General features: G+C 51.2%; 18 pseudogenes; all 18 read right to left on the bottom strand.

The window, feature by feature from the left end:
- Nucleotides 1-1,002: 1,002 nt before the first annotated feature.
- Nucleotides 1,003-1,121, bottom strand: LOC141051323 (5S ribosomal RNA; annotated as a pseudogene).
- Nucleotides 1,122-2,154: 1,033 nt separating this feature from the next.
- Nucleotides 2,155-2,273, bottom strand: LOC141058830 (5S ribosomal RNA; annotated as a pseudogene).
- Nucleotides 2,274-2,350: 77 nt separating this feature from the next.
- Nucleotides 2,351-2,469, bottom strand: LOC141055072 (5S ribosomal RNA; annotated as a pseudogene).
- Nucleotides 2,470-2,546: 77 nt separating this feature from the next.
- LOC141055064 (5S ribosomal RNA) lies at nucleotides 2,547-2,665 on the bottom strand (annotated as a pseudogene).
- Nucleotides 2,666-4,890: 2,225 nt separating this feature from the next.
- Nucleotides 4,891-5,009, bottom strand: LOC141055059 (5S ribosomal RNA; annotated as a pseudogene).
- A 77-nt stretch (nucleotides 5,010-5,086) lies between these two features.
- Nucleotides 5,087-5,205, bottom strand: LOC141058926 (5S ribosomal RNA; annotated as a pseudogene).
- A 78-nt stretch (nucleotides 5,206-5,283) lies between these two features.
- LOC141051865 (5S ribosomal RNA) lies at nucleotides 5,284-5,402 on the bottom strand (annotated as a pseudogene).
- Nucleotides 5,403-5,871: 469 nt separating this feature from the next.
- On the bottom strand, nucleotides 5,872-5,990 carry LOC141051826 (5S ribosomal RNA; annotated as a pseudogene).
- A 77-nt stretch (nucleotides 5,991-6,067) lies between these two features.
- On the bottom strand, nucleotides 6,068-6,186 carry LOC141058453 (5S ribosomal RNA; annotated as a pseudogene).
- Nucleotides 6,187-7,433: 1,247 nt separating this feature from the next.
- LOC141055054 (5S ribosomal RNA) lies at nucleotides 7,434-7,552 on the bottom strand (annotated as a pseudogene).
- A 273-nt stretch (nucleotides 7,553-7,825) lies between these two features.
- LOC141058269 (5S ribosomal RNA) lies at nucleotides 7,826-7,944 on the bottom strand (annotated as a pseudogene).
- A 1,621-nt stretch (nucleotides 7,945-9,565) lies between these two features.
- LOC141055049 (5S ribosomal RNA) lies at nucleotides 9,566-9,684 on the bottom strand (annotated as a pseudogene).
- Nucleotides 9,685-9,957: 273 nt separating this feature from the next.
- LOC141058264 (5S ribosomal RNA) lies at nucleotides 9,958-10,076 on the bottom strand (annotated as a pseudogene).
- A 273-nt stretch (nucleotides 10,077-10,349) lies between these two features.
- Nucleotides 10,350-10,468, bottom strand: LOC141058821 (5S ribosomal RNA; annotated as a pseudogene).
- A 77-nt stretch (nucleotides 10,469-10,545) lies between these two features.
- On the bottom strand, nucleotides 10,546-10,664 carry LOC141055046 (5S ribosomal RNA; annotated as a pseudogene).
- Nucleotides 10,665-10,741: 77 nt separating this feature from the next.
- Nucleotides 10,742-10,860, bottom strand: LOC141055041 (5S ribosomal RNA; annotated as a pseudogene).
- Nucleotides 10,861-13,085: 2,225 nt separating this feature from the next.
- On the bottom strand, nucleotides 13,086-13,204 carry LOC141055036 (5S ribosomal RNA; annotated as a pseudogene).
- A 77-nt stretch (nucleotides 13,205-13,281) lies between these two features.
- Nucleotides 13,282-13,400, bottom strand: LOC141058922 (5S ribosomal RNA; annotated as a pseudogene).
- Between the last annotated feature and the right edge of the window lie 86 nt (nucleotides 13,401-13,486).

Genomic DNA, 13,486 nt, shown 5'->3' with positions numbered 1-13,486 from the left:
AGGGCAAGCTTGGAAATAAAACGTACAAAATGTCAACAGGACCAGGGATTCCCAGCAAGTCTCCCATGCCGGTACTGGCCCTGCCTCAAGCTGCTTAGCGGCTGCGATCTGACAAGGGCATGCATATTCAGCTTAGAATGGCCGTTGACGGAAGCGTGTCATCTATGATGTTCTTTTCAAGAAGGATACACTCGGAAGGGCAAGCTTGGAAATAAAACGTACAAAATGTCAACAGGACCAGTGATTCCCAGCCAGCCTCCCATGCCGGTACTGGCCCGGCCTCAAGCTGCTTAGCGGCTGCGATCTGACAAGGGCATGCATATTCAGCTTAGAATGGCCGTTGACGGAAGCGTGCCATCTCTGATGTTCTTTTCAAGAAGGATAAACTCGGAAGGGCAAGCTTGGAAATAAAACGTACAAAATGTCAACAGGACCAGGGATTCCCAGCCAGTCTCCCATGCCAGTACTGGCACGGCCTCAAGCTGCTGCGATCTGACGAGGGCATGCATATTCAGCTTAGAATGGCCATTGACGGAAGCGTGCCATCTCTGACGTTCTTTTCAAGAAGGATAAACTCGGAAGGGCAAGCTTGGAAAAAAAACGTACAAAATGTCAACAGGACCAGGGATTCCCAGCCAGTCTCCCATGCAGGTACTGGCCCAGCCTCAAGCTGCTTAGCAGCTGCGATCTGACGAGGGAATGCATATTCAGCTTAGAATGGCCGTTGACGGAAGCGTGCCATCTCTGACGTTCTTTTCAAGAAGGATAAACTCGGAAGGGCAAGCTTGGAAAAAAAACGTACAAAATGTCAACAGGACCAGGGATTCCCAGCCAGTCTCCCATGCCGGTACTGGCCCGGCCTCAAGCTGCTTAGCGGCTGCAATCTGATGAGGGAAAGTATATTCAGCTTAGAATGGCCGTTGACGGAAGCGTGCCATCTCTGACGTTTTTTTCAAGAAGGATAAACTCGGAAGGGCAAGCTTGGAAAAAAAACGTACAAAATGTCAACAGGACCAGGGATTCCCAGCCAGTCTCCCATGCCGGTACTGGCCCGGCCTCAAGCTGCTTAGCGGCTGCGATCTGACGAGGGCATGAACATTCAGCTTAGAATGGCCGTTGACGGAAGCGTGCCATCTCTGACGTTCTTTTCAAGAAGGATAAACTCGGAAGGGCAAGCTTGGAAAAAAAACGTACAAAATGTCAACAGGACCAGGGATTCCCAGCCAGTCTCGCATGCCGGTACTGGTCCTGCCTCAAGCTGCTGCGATCTGACGAGGGAATGCATATTCAGCTTAGAATGGCCGTTGACGGAAGCGTGCCATCTCTGACGTTCTTTTCAAGAAGGATAAACTCGGAAGGGCAAGCTTGGAAATAAAACGTACAAAATGTCAACAGGACCAGGGATTCCCAGCCAGTCTCCCATGCCGGTACTGGCCCAGCCTCAAGCTGCTTAGCGGCTGCGATCTGACGAGGGCATGCATATTCAGCTTAGAATGGCCGTTGACGGAAGCGTGCCATCTCTGACGTTCTTTTCAAGAAGGATAAACTCGGAAGGGCAAGCTTGGAAAAAAAACGTACAAAATGTCAACAGGACCAGGGATTCCCAGCCAGTCTCGCATGCCGGTACTGGCCCTGCCTCAAGCTGCTGCGATCTGACGAGGGAATGCATATTCAGCTTAGAATGGCCGTTGACAGAAGCGTGCCATCTCTGACGTTCTTTTCAAGAAGGATAAACTCGGAAGGGCAAGCTTGGAAAAAAAACGTACAAAATGTCAACAGGACCAGGGATTCCCAGCCAGTCTCCCATGCCGGTACTGGCCCGGCCTCAAGCTGCTGCGATCTGACAAGGGCATGCATATTCAGCTTAGAATGGCCATTGACGGAAGTGTGCCATCTCTGATGTTCTTTTCAAGAAGGATAAACTCGGAAGGGCAAGCTTGGAAAAAAAACGTACAAAATGTCAACAGGACCAGGGATTCCCAGCCAGTCTCCCATGCAGGTACTGGCCCAGCCTCAAGCTGCTTAGCGGCTGCGATCTGACGAGGGAATGCATACTCAGCTTAGAATGGCCGTTGACGGAAGCGTGCCATCTCTGACGTTCTTTTCAAGAAGGATAAACTCGGAAGGGCAAGCTTGGAAAAAAAACGTACAAAATGTCAACAGGACCAGGGATTCCCAGCCAGTCTCCCATGCCGGTACTGGCCCGGCCTCAAGCTGCTTAGCGGCTGCAATCTGATGAGGGCAGGCATATTCAGCTTAGAATGGCCGTTGACGGAAGCGTGCCATCTCTGACGTTTTTTTCAAGAAGGATAAACTCGGAAGGGCAAGCTTGGAAAAAAAACGCACAAAATGTCAACAGGACCAGGGATTCCCAGCCAGTCTCCCATGCCGGTACTGGCCCGGCCTCAAGCTGCTTAGCGGCTGCGATCTGACGAGGGCATGCATATTCAGCTTAGAATGGCCGTTGACGGAAGCGTGCCATCTCTGACGTTCTTTTCAAGAAGGATAAACTCGGAAGGGCAAGCTTGGAAAAAAAACGTACAAAATGTCAACAGGACCAGGGATTCCCAGCCAGTCTCCCATGCCGGTACTGGCCCGGCCTCAAGCTGCTTAGCGGCTGCGATCTGACGAGGGCATGCATATTCAGCTTAGAATGGCCGTTGACGGAAGCGTGCCATCTCTGACGTTCTTTTCAAGAAGGATAAACTCGGAAGGGCAAGCTTGGAAAAAAAACATACAAAATGTCAACAGGACCAGGGATTCCCAGCCAGTCTCGCATGCCGGTACTGGCCCTGCCTCAAGCTGCTTAGCGGCTGCGGTCTGACGAGGGCATGCATATTCAGCTTAGAATGGCCGTTGACGGAAGCGTGTTATCTCTGACGTTCTTTTCAAGAAGGATAAACTCGGAAGGGCAAGCTTGGAAATAAAACGTACAAAATGTCAACAGGACGAGGGATTCCCAGCAAGTCTCCCATGCCGGTACTGGCCCTGCCTCAAGCTGCTTAGCGGCTGCGATCTGACGAGGGCATGCATATTCAGCTTAGAATGGCCGTCGACGGAAGCGTGTCATCTCTGACGTTCTTTTCAAGAAGGATACACTCGGAAGGGCAAGCTTGGAAATAAAACATATAATATGTCAACAGGATCAGGGATTCCCAGCCAGTCTCCCATGCCGGTACTGGCCCGGCCTCAAGCTGCTTAGCGGCTGCGATGTGACGAGGGCATGCATATACAGCTTAGAATGGCCGTTGACGGAAGCGTGCCATCTCTGACGTTCTTTTCAAAAAGGATAAACTCGGAAGGGCAAGCTTGGAAAAAAAACGTACAAAAAGTCAACAGGACCAGGGATTCCCAGCCAGTCTCCCATGCCGGTACTGGCCCAGCCTCAAGCTGCTTAGCGGCTGTGATGTGACGAGGGCATGCATATTCAGCTTAGAATGGCCGATGATGGAAGCGTGCCATCTCTGACATTTTTTTCAAGAAGGATAAACTCGGAAGGGCAAGCTTGGAAAAAAAACATACAGAATGTCAACAGGACCAGGGATTCCCAGCAAGTCTCGCATGCCGGTACTGGCCCGGCCTCAAGCTCCTTAGAGGCTGCGATCTGACGAGGAAATGCATATTCAGCTTAGAATGGCCGTTGACGGAAGCGTGCCATCTCTGACGTTCTTTTCAAGAAGGATTAACTCGGAAGGGCAAGCTTGGAAATAAAACGTACAAAATGTCAACAGGACCAGGGATTCCCAGCAAGTCTCCCATGCCGGTACTGGCCCTGCCTCAAGCTGCTTAGCGGCTGCGATCTGACAAGGGCATGCATATTCAGCTTAGAATGGCCGTTGACGGAAGCGTGTCATCTCTGATGTTCTTTTCAAGAAGGATACACTCGGAAGGGCAAGCTTGGAAATAAAACGTACAAAATGTCAACAGGACCAGTGATTCCCAGCCAGTCTCCCATGCCGGTACTGGCCCGGCCTCAAGCTGCTTAGCGGCTGCGATCTGACAAGGGCATGCATATTCAGCTTAGAATGGCCGTTGACGGAAGCGTGCCATCTCTGATGTTCTTTTCAAGAAGGATAAACTCGGAAGGGCAAGCTTGGAAATAAAACGTACAAAATGTCAACAGGACCAGGGATTCCCAGCCAGTCTCCCATGCCAGTACTGGCACAGCCTCAAGCTGCTGCGATCTGACGAGGGAATGCATATTCAGCTTAGAATGGCCGTTGACGGAAGCGTGCCATCTCTGACGTTCTTTTCAAGAAGGATAAACTCGGAAGGGCAAGCTTGGAAATAAAACGTACAAAATGTCAACAGGACCAGGGATTCCCAGCCAGTCTCCCATGCCGGTACTGGCAGAGCCTCAAGCTGCTTAGCGGCTGCGATCTGACGAGGGCATGCATATTCAGCTTAGAATGGCCGTTGACGGAAGCGTGCCATCTCTGACGTTCTTTTCAAGAAGGATAAACTCGGAAGGGCAAGCTTGGAAATAAAACGTACAAAATGTCAACAGGACCAGGGATTCCCAGCCAGTCTCCCATGCCGGTACTGGCCCGGCCTCAAGATGCTTAGCGGCTGCGATCTGACGAGGGCATGCATATTCAGCTTAGAATGACCATTGACAGAAGCGTGCCATCTCTGACGTTCTTTTCAAGAAGGATAAACTCGGAAGGGCAAGCTTGGAAATAAAACGTACAAAATGTCAACAGGACCAGGGATTTCCAGCCAGTCTCCCATGCCGGTACTGGTCCAGCCTCAAGCTGCTTAGCGGCTGCGATCTGACGAGGGCATGCATATTCAGCTTAGAATGGCCGTTGACGGAAGCGTGCCATCTCTGACGTTCTTTTCAAGAAGGATAAACTCGGAAGGGCAAGCTTGGAAATAAAACGTACAAAATGTCAACAGGACCAGGGATTCCCAGCCAGTCTCCCATGCCGGTACTGGCCCGGCCTCAAGCTGCTTAGCGGCTGCGATCTGACGAGGGCATGCATATTCAGCTTAGAATGGCCGTTGACGGAAGCGTGCCATCTCTGACGTTCTTTTCAAGAAGGATAAACTCGGAAGGGCAAGCTTGGAAATAAAACGTACAAAATGTCAACAGGACCAGGGATTCCCAGCCAGTCTCCCATGCCGGTACTGGCCCGGCCTCAAGCTGCTTAGCGGCTGCGATCTGATGAGGGCAGGCATATTCATCTTAGAATGGCCGTTGACGGAAGCGTGCCATCTCTGACGTTTTTTTCAAGAAGGATAAACTCGGAAGGGCAAGCTTTGAAAAAAAAACGTACAAAATGTCAACAGGACCAGGGATTCCCAGCCAGTCTCCCATGCTGGTACTGGCCCGGCCTCAAGCTGCTTAGCGGCTGCGATCTGACGAGGGCATGAATATTCAGCTTAGAATGGCCGTTGACGGAAGCGTGCCATCTCTGACGTTCTTTTCAAGAAGGATAAACTCGGAAGGGCAAGCTTGGAAAAAAAACGTACAAAATGTCAACAGGACCAGGGATTCCCAGCCAGTCTCGCATGCCGGTACTGGCCCTGCCTCAAGCTGCTTAGCGGCTGCGATCTGACGAGGGCATGCATATTCAGCTTAGAATGGCCGTTGACGGAAGCGTGTCATCTCTGACGTTCTTTTCAAGAAGGATAAACTCGGAAGGGCAAGCTTGGAAATAAAACGTACAAAATGTCAACACGATCAGTGATTCCCAGCCAGTCTCCCATGCCGGTACTGGCACGGCCTCAAGCTGCTTAGCGGCTGCAATCTGACGAGGGCATGCATATTCAGCTTAGAATGGCCGTTGACGGAAGCGTGCCATCTCTGACGTTCTTTTCAAGAAGGATAAACTCGGAAGGGCAAGCTTGGAAAAAAAACGTACAAAATGTCAACAGGACCAGGGATTCCCAGCCAGTCTCCCATGCTGGTACTGGCCCGGCCTCAAGCTGCTTAGCGGCTGCGATCTGACGAGGGCATGCATATTCAGCTTAGAATGGCCGTTGACAGAAGCTTGCCATCTCTGACGTTCTTTTCAAGAAGGATAAACTCGGAAGGGCAAGCTTGGAAAAAAAACGTACAAAATGTCAACAGGACCAGGGATTCCCAGCCAGTCTCCCATGCCGGTACTGGCCCGGCCTGAAGCTGCTTAGCGGCTGCGCTCTGACGAGGGCAGGCATATTCAGCTTAGAATGGCCGTTGACGGAAGTGTGCCATCTCTGACGTTTTTTTCAAGAAGGATAAACTCGGAAGGGCAAGCTTGGAAAAAAAACGTACAAAATGTCAACAGGACCAGGGCTTCCCAGCCAGTCTCCCATGCCGGTACTGGCCCGGCCTCAAGCTGCTTAGCGGCTGCGATCTGACAAGGGCATGCATATTCAGCTTTGAATGGCCGTTGACGGAAGCGTGCCATCTCTGACGTTCTTTTCAAGAAGGATAAACTCGGAAGGGCAAGCTTGGAAAAAAAACGTACAAAATGTCAACAGGACCAGGGATTCCCAGCCAGTCTCCCATGCCGGTACTGGCCCGACCTCAAGCTGCTTAGCGGCTGCGATGTGACGAGGGAATGCATATTCAGCTTAGAATGGCCGATGATGGAAGCGTGCCATCTCTGACGTTTTTTTCAAGAAGGATAAACTCAGAAGGGCAAGCTTGGAAAAAAAACATACAGAATGTCAACAGGACCATGGAATCCCAGCCAATCTCCCATGCCGGTACTGGCCCGGCCTCAAGCTGCTTAGAGGCTGCGATATGACGAGGGAATGCATATTCAGCTTAGAATGGCCGTTGACGGAAGCGTGCCATCTCTGACGTTTTTTTCAAGAAGGATAAACTCGGAAGGGCAAGCTTGGAAATAAAACGTACAAAATGTCAACAGGACCAGGGATTCCCAGCCAGTCTCCCATGCCGGTACTGGCCCGGCCTCAAGCTGCTTAGCGGCTGCGATGTGACGAGGGCATGCATATTCAGTTTAGAATAGCCGTTGACGGAAGCGTGCCATCTCTGACGTTCTTTTCAAGAAGGATAAACTCGGAAGGGCAAGCTTGGAAAAAAAAACGTACAAAATGTCAACAGGACCAGGGATTCCCAGCCGGTCTCCCATGCCGGTACTGGGCCGGCCTCAAGCTGCTGCGATCTGACGAGGGCATGCATATTCAGCTTAGAATGGCTGTTGACGGAAGCGTGCCATCTCTGACGTTCTTTTCAAGAAGGATAAACTCGGAAGGGCAAGCTTGGAAATAAAACGTACAAAATGTCAACAGGACCAGGGATTCCCATCCATGTCTCCCATGCCGGTACTGGCCCGGCCTCAAGCTGCTTAGCGGCTGCGATCTGACGAGGGCATGCATATTCAGCTTAGAATGGGCGTTGACAGAAGCGTGCCATCTCTGACGTTCTTTTCAAGAAGGATAAACTCGGAAGGGCAAGCTTGGAAATAAAACGTACAAAATGTCAACAGGACCAGGGATTCCCAGCCAGTCTCCCATGCCGGTACTGGCCCGGCCTCAAGCTGCTTAGCGGCTGCGATCTGACGAGGGCATGCATATTCAGCTTAGAATGGCCGTTGACGGAAGCGTGCCATCTCTGACGTTCTTTTCAAGAAGGATAAACTCGGAAGGGCAAGCTTGGAAATAAAACGTACAAAATGTCAACAGGACCAGGGATTCCCAGCCAGTCTCCCATGCCGGTACTGTCCCAGCCTCAAGCTGCTTAGCGGCTGCGATGTGACGAGGGCATGCATATTCAGCTTAGAATGGCCGTTGACGGACGCGTGCCATCTCTGACGTTCTTTTCAAGAAGGATAAACTCGGAAGGGCAAGCTTGGAAAAAAAACGTACAAAATGTCAACAGGACCAGGGATTCCCAGCCAGTCTCCCATGCCGGTACTGGCCCGGCCTCAAGCTGCTTAGCGGCTGCGATCTGACGAGGGCAGGCATATTCAGCTTAGAATGGCCGTTGACGGAAGCGTGCCATCTCTGACGTTTTTATCAAGAAGGATAAACTCGGAAGGGCAAGCTTGGAAAAAAAACGAACAAAATGTCAACAGGACCAGGGATTCCCAGCCAGTCTCACATGCCGGTACTGGCCCGGCCTCAGGCTGCTTAGCGGCTGCGATCTGATGAGGGCATGCATATTCAGCTTAGAATGGCCATTGACGGAAGTGTGTCATCTCTGACGTTCTTTTCAAGAAGGATAAACTCGGAAGGGCAAGCTTGGAAATAAAACGTACAAAATGTCAACAGGACCAGGGATTCCCAGCCAGTCTCCCATGACGGTACTGGCCCGGCCTCAAGCTGCTGCGATCTGACGAGGGCATGCATATTAAGCTTAGAATGGCCGTTGACGGAAGCGTGCCATCTCTGACGTTCTTTTCAAGAAGGATAAACTCGGAAGGTCAAGCTTGGAAAAAAAACATACAAAATGTCAACAGGACCAGGGATTCCCTGCCAGTTTCCCATGCCGGTACTGGCCCGGCCTCAAGCTGCTTAGCGGCTGCGATCTGACGAGGGCATGCATATTCAGCTTAGAATGGCCGTTGACGGAAGCGTGCCATCTCTGACGTTCTTTTCAAGAAGGATAAACTCGGAAGGGCAAGCTTGGAAATAAAACGTACAAAATGTCAACAGGACCAGGGATTCCCAGCCAGTCTCCCATGCCGGTACTGGCCCGGCCTCAAGGTGCTTAGCGGCTGCGATCTGATGAGGGCATGCATATTCAGCTTAGAATGGCCGTTGACGGAAGTGTGCCATCTCTGACGTTTTTTTCAAGAAGAATAAACTCGGAAGGGCAAGCTTGGAAAAAAAACGTACAAAATGTCAACAGGACCAGGGATTCCCAGCCAGTCTCCCATGCCGGTACTGGCCCGGCCTCAGGCTGCTTAGCAGCTGCGATCTGACGAGGGAATGCATATTCAGCTTAGAATGGCCATTGACGGAAGTGTGCCATCTCTGACGTTCTTTTCAAGAAGGATAAACTCGGAAGGGCAAGCTTGGAAATAAAACGTACAAAATGTCAACAGGACCAGGGATTCCCAGCCAGTCTCCCATGCCGGTACTGGCCCGGCCTCAAGCTGCTGCGATCTGACAAGGGCATGCATATTCAGCTTAGAATGGCCATTGACGGAAGTGTGCCATCTCTGACGTTCTTTTCAAGAAGGATAAACTCGGAAGGGCAAGCTTGGAAAAAAAACGTACAAAATGTTAACACGACCAGGGATTCCCAGCCAATCTCCCATGCCAGTACTGGCCCAGCCTCAAGCTGCTTAGCGGCTGCAATCTGACGAGGGCATGCATATTCAGCTTAGAATGGCCGTTGACCGAAGCGTGCCATCTCTGACGTTCTTTTCAAGAAGGATAAACTCGGAAGGGCAAGCTTGGAAATAAAACGTACAAAATGTCAACAGGACCAGGGATTCCCAGCCAGTCTCCCATGCCGGTACTGGCCCGGCCTCAAACTGCTGCGATCTGACGAGGGCATGCATATTCAGCTTAGAATGGCCGTTGACGGAAGCGTGCCATCTCTGACGTTCTTTTCAAGAAGGATAAACTCGGAAGGGCAAGCTTGGAAAAAAAACATACAAAATGTCAACAGGACCAGGGATTCCCAGCCAGTCTCCCATGCCGGTACTGGCCCGGCCTCAAGCTGCTTAGCGGCTGCGATCTGACGAGGGCATGCATATTCAGCTTAGAATGGCCGTTGACGGAAGCGTGCCATCTCTGACGTTCTTTTCAAGAAGGATAAACTCGGAAGGGCAAGCTTGGAAATAAAACGTACAAAATGTCAACAGGACCAGAGATTCCCAGCCAGTCTCCCATGCCGGTACTGGCCCGGCCTCAAGCTGCTTAGCGGCTGCGATCTGACGAGGGCATGCATATTCAGCTTAGAATATCCGTTGACGGAAGTGTGCCATCTCTGACGTTTTTTTCAAGAAGGATAAACTCGGAAGGGCAAGCTTGGAAAAAAAACGTACAAAATGTCAACAGGACCAGGGATTCCCAGCCAGTCTCCCATGCCGGTACTGGCCCGGCCTCAAGCTGCTTAGCGGCTGCGATCTGACGAGGGCAGGCATATTCAGCTTAGAATGGCCGTTGACGGAAGCGTGCCATCTCTGACGTTTTTTTCAAGAAGGATAAACTCGGAAGGGCAAGCTTGGAAAAAAAACGTACAAAATGTCAACAGGACCAGGGATTCCCAGCCAGTCTCCCATGCCGGTACTGGCCCGGCCTCAGGCTGCTTAGCGGCTGCGATCTGACGAGGGAATGCATACTCAGCTTAGAATGGCCGTTGACGGAAGCGTGCCATCTCTGACGTTCTTTTCAAGAAGGATAAACTCGGAAGGGCAAGCTTGGAAAAAAAACGTACAAAATGTCAACAGGACCAGGGATTCCCAGCCAGTCTCCCATGCCGGTACTGGCCCGGCCTCAAGCTGCTTAGCGGCTGCAATCTGATGAGGGCAGGCATATTCAGCTTAGAATGGCCGTTGACGGAAGCGTGCCATCTCTGACGTTTTTTTCAAGAAGAATAAACTCGGAAGGGCAAGCTTGGAAAAAAAACGTACAAAATGTCAACAGGACCAGGGATTCCCAGCCAGTCTCCCATGCCGGTACTGGCCCGGCCTCAAGCTGCTTAGCGGCTGCGATCTGACGAGGGCATGCATATTCAGCTTAGAATGGCCGTTGACGGAAGCGTGCCATCTCTGACGTTCTTTTCAAGAAGGATAAACTCGGAAGGGCAAGCTTGGAAAAAAAACGTACAAAATGTCAACAGGACCAGGGATTCCCAGCCAGTCTCCCATGCCGGTACTGGCCCGGCCTCAAGCTGCTTAGCGGCTGCGATCTGACGAGGGCATGCATATTCAGCTTAGAATGGCCGTTGACGGAAGCGTGCCATCTCTGACGTTCTTTTCAAGAAGGATAAACTCGGAAGGGCAAGCTTGGAAAAAAAACATACAAAATGTCAACAGGACCAGGGATTCCCAGCCAGTCTCGCATGCCGGTACTGGCCCTGCCTCAAGCTGCTTAGCGGCTGCGGTCTGACGAGGGCATGCATATTCAGCTTAGAATGGCCGTTGACGGAAGCGTGTTATCTCTGACGTTCTTTTCAAGAAGGATAAACTCGGAAGGGCAAGCTTGGAAATAAAACGTACAAAATGTCAACAGGACGAGGGATTCCCAGCAAGTCTCCCATGCCGGTACTGGCCCTGCCTCAAGCTGCTTAGCGGCTGCGATCTGACGAGGGCATGCATATTCAGCTTAGAATGGCCGTTGACGGAAGCGTGTCATCTCTGATGTTCTTTTCAAGAAGGATACACTCGGAAGGGCAAGCTTGGAAATAAAACATATAATATGTCAACAGGATCAGGGATTCCCAGCCAGTCTCCCATGCCGGTACTGGCCCGGCCTCAAGCTGCTTAGCGGCTGCGATGTGACGAGGGCATGCATATACAGCTTAGAATGGCCGTTGACGGAAGCGTGCCATCTCTGACGTTCTTTTCAAAAAGGATAAACTCGGAAGGGCAAGCTTGGAAAAAAAACGTACAAAAAGTCAACAGGACCAGGGATTCCCAGCCAGTCTCCCATGCCGGTACTGGCCCAGCCTCAAGCTGCTTAGCGGCTGCGATGTGACGAGGGCATGCATATTCAGCTTAGAATGGCCGATGATGGAAGCGTGCCATCTCTGACATTTTTTTCAAGAAGGATAAACTCGGAAGGGCAAGCTTGGAAAAAAAACATACAGAATGTCAACAGGACCAGGGATTCCCAGCAAGTCTCGCATGCCGGTACTGGCCCGGCCTCAAGCTCCTTAGAGGCTGCGATCTGACGAGGAAATGCATATTCAGCTTAGAATGGCCGTTGACGGAAGCGTGCCATCTCTGACGTTCTTTTCAAGAAGGATAAACTCGGAAGGGCAAGCTTGGAAATAAAACGTACAAAATGTCAACAGGACCAGGGATTCCCAGCAAGTCTCCCATGCCGGTACTGGCCCTGCCTCAAGCTGCTTAGCGGCTGCGATCTGACAAGGGCATGCATATTCAGCTTAGAATGGCCGTTGACGGAAGCGTGTCATCTCTGATGTTCTTTTCAAGAAGGATACACTCGGAAGGGCAAGCTTGGAAATAAAACGTACAAAATGTCAACAGGACCAGTGATTCCCAGCCAGTCTCCCATGCCGGTACTGGCCCGGCCTCAAGCTGCTTAGCGGCTGCGATCTGACAAGGGCATGCATATTCAGCTTAGAATGGCCGTTGACGGAAGTGTGCCATCTCTGATGTTCTTTTCAAGAAGGATAAACTCGGAAGGGCAAGCTTGGAAATAAAACGTACAAAATGTCAACAGGACCAGGGATTCCCAGCCAGTCTCCCATGCCAGTACTGGCACGGCCTCAAGCTGCTGCGATCTGACGAGGGAATGCATATTCAGCTTAGAATGGCCGTTGACGGAAGCGTGCCATCTCTGACGTTCTTTTCAAGAAGGATAAACTCGGAAGGGCAAGCTTGGAAATAAAACGTACAAAATGTCAACAGGACCAGGGATTCCCAGCCAGTCTCCCATGCCGGTACTGGCCCAGCCTCAAGCTGCTTAGCGGCTGCGATCTGACGAGGGCATGCATATTCAGCTTAGAATGGCCGTTGACGGAAGCGTGCCATCTCTGACGTTCTTTTCAAGAAGGATAAACTCGGAAGGGCAAGCTTGGAAATAAAACGTACAAAATGTCAACAGGACCAGGGATTCCCAGCCAGTCTCCCATGCCGGTACTGGCCCGGCCTCAAGATGCTTAGCGGCTGCGATCTGACGAGGGCATGCATATTCAGCTTAGAATGGCCATTGACAGAAGCGTGCCATCTCTGACGTTCTTTTCAAGAAGGATAAACTCGGAAGGGCAAGCTTGGAAATAAAACGTACAAAATGTCAACAGGACCAGGGATTTCCAGCCAGTCTCCCATGCCGGTACTGGTCCAGCCTCAAGCTGCTTAGCGGCTGCGATCTGACGAGGGCATGCATATTCAGCTTAGAATGGCCGTTGACGGAAGCGTGCCATCTCTGACGTTCTTTTCAAGAAGGATAAACTCGGAAGGGCAAGCTTGGAAATAAAACGTACAAAATGTCAACAGGACCAGGGATTCCCAGCCAGTCTCCCATGCCGGTACTGGCCCGGCCTCAAGCTGCTTAGCGGCTGCGATCTGACGAGGGCATGCATATTCAGCTTAGAATGGCCGTTGACGGAAGCGTGCCATCTCTGACGTTCTTTTCAAGAAGGATAAACTCGGAAGGGCAAGCTTGGAAATAAAACGTACAAAATGTCAACAGGACCAGGGATTCCCAGCCAGTCTCCCATGCCGGTACTGGCCCGGCCTCAAGCTGCTTAGCGGCTGCGATCTGATGAGGGCAGGCATATTCATCTTAGAATGGCCGTTGACGGAAGCGTGCCATCTCTGACGTTTTTTTCAAGAAGGATAAACTCGGAAGGGCAAGCTTTGAAAAAAAAACGTACAAAATGGCAACA

Source organism: Dendrobates tinctorius, unplaced genomic scaffold, assembly GCF_039654945.1.
Source record: "Dendrobates tinctorius isolate UK_male_01 unplaced genomic scaffold, ASM3965494v1 ptg000011l, whole genome shotgun sequence".
In the NCBI taxonomy this organism is placed as follows: Eukaryota; Metazoa; Chordata; class Amphibia; order Anura; family Dendrobatidae; genus Dendrobates; species Dendrobates tinctorius.
Note: the sequence above shows the minus strand (reverse complement) of the source record. Positions and strands in the feature narration are given on the sequence as shown.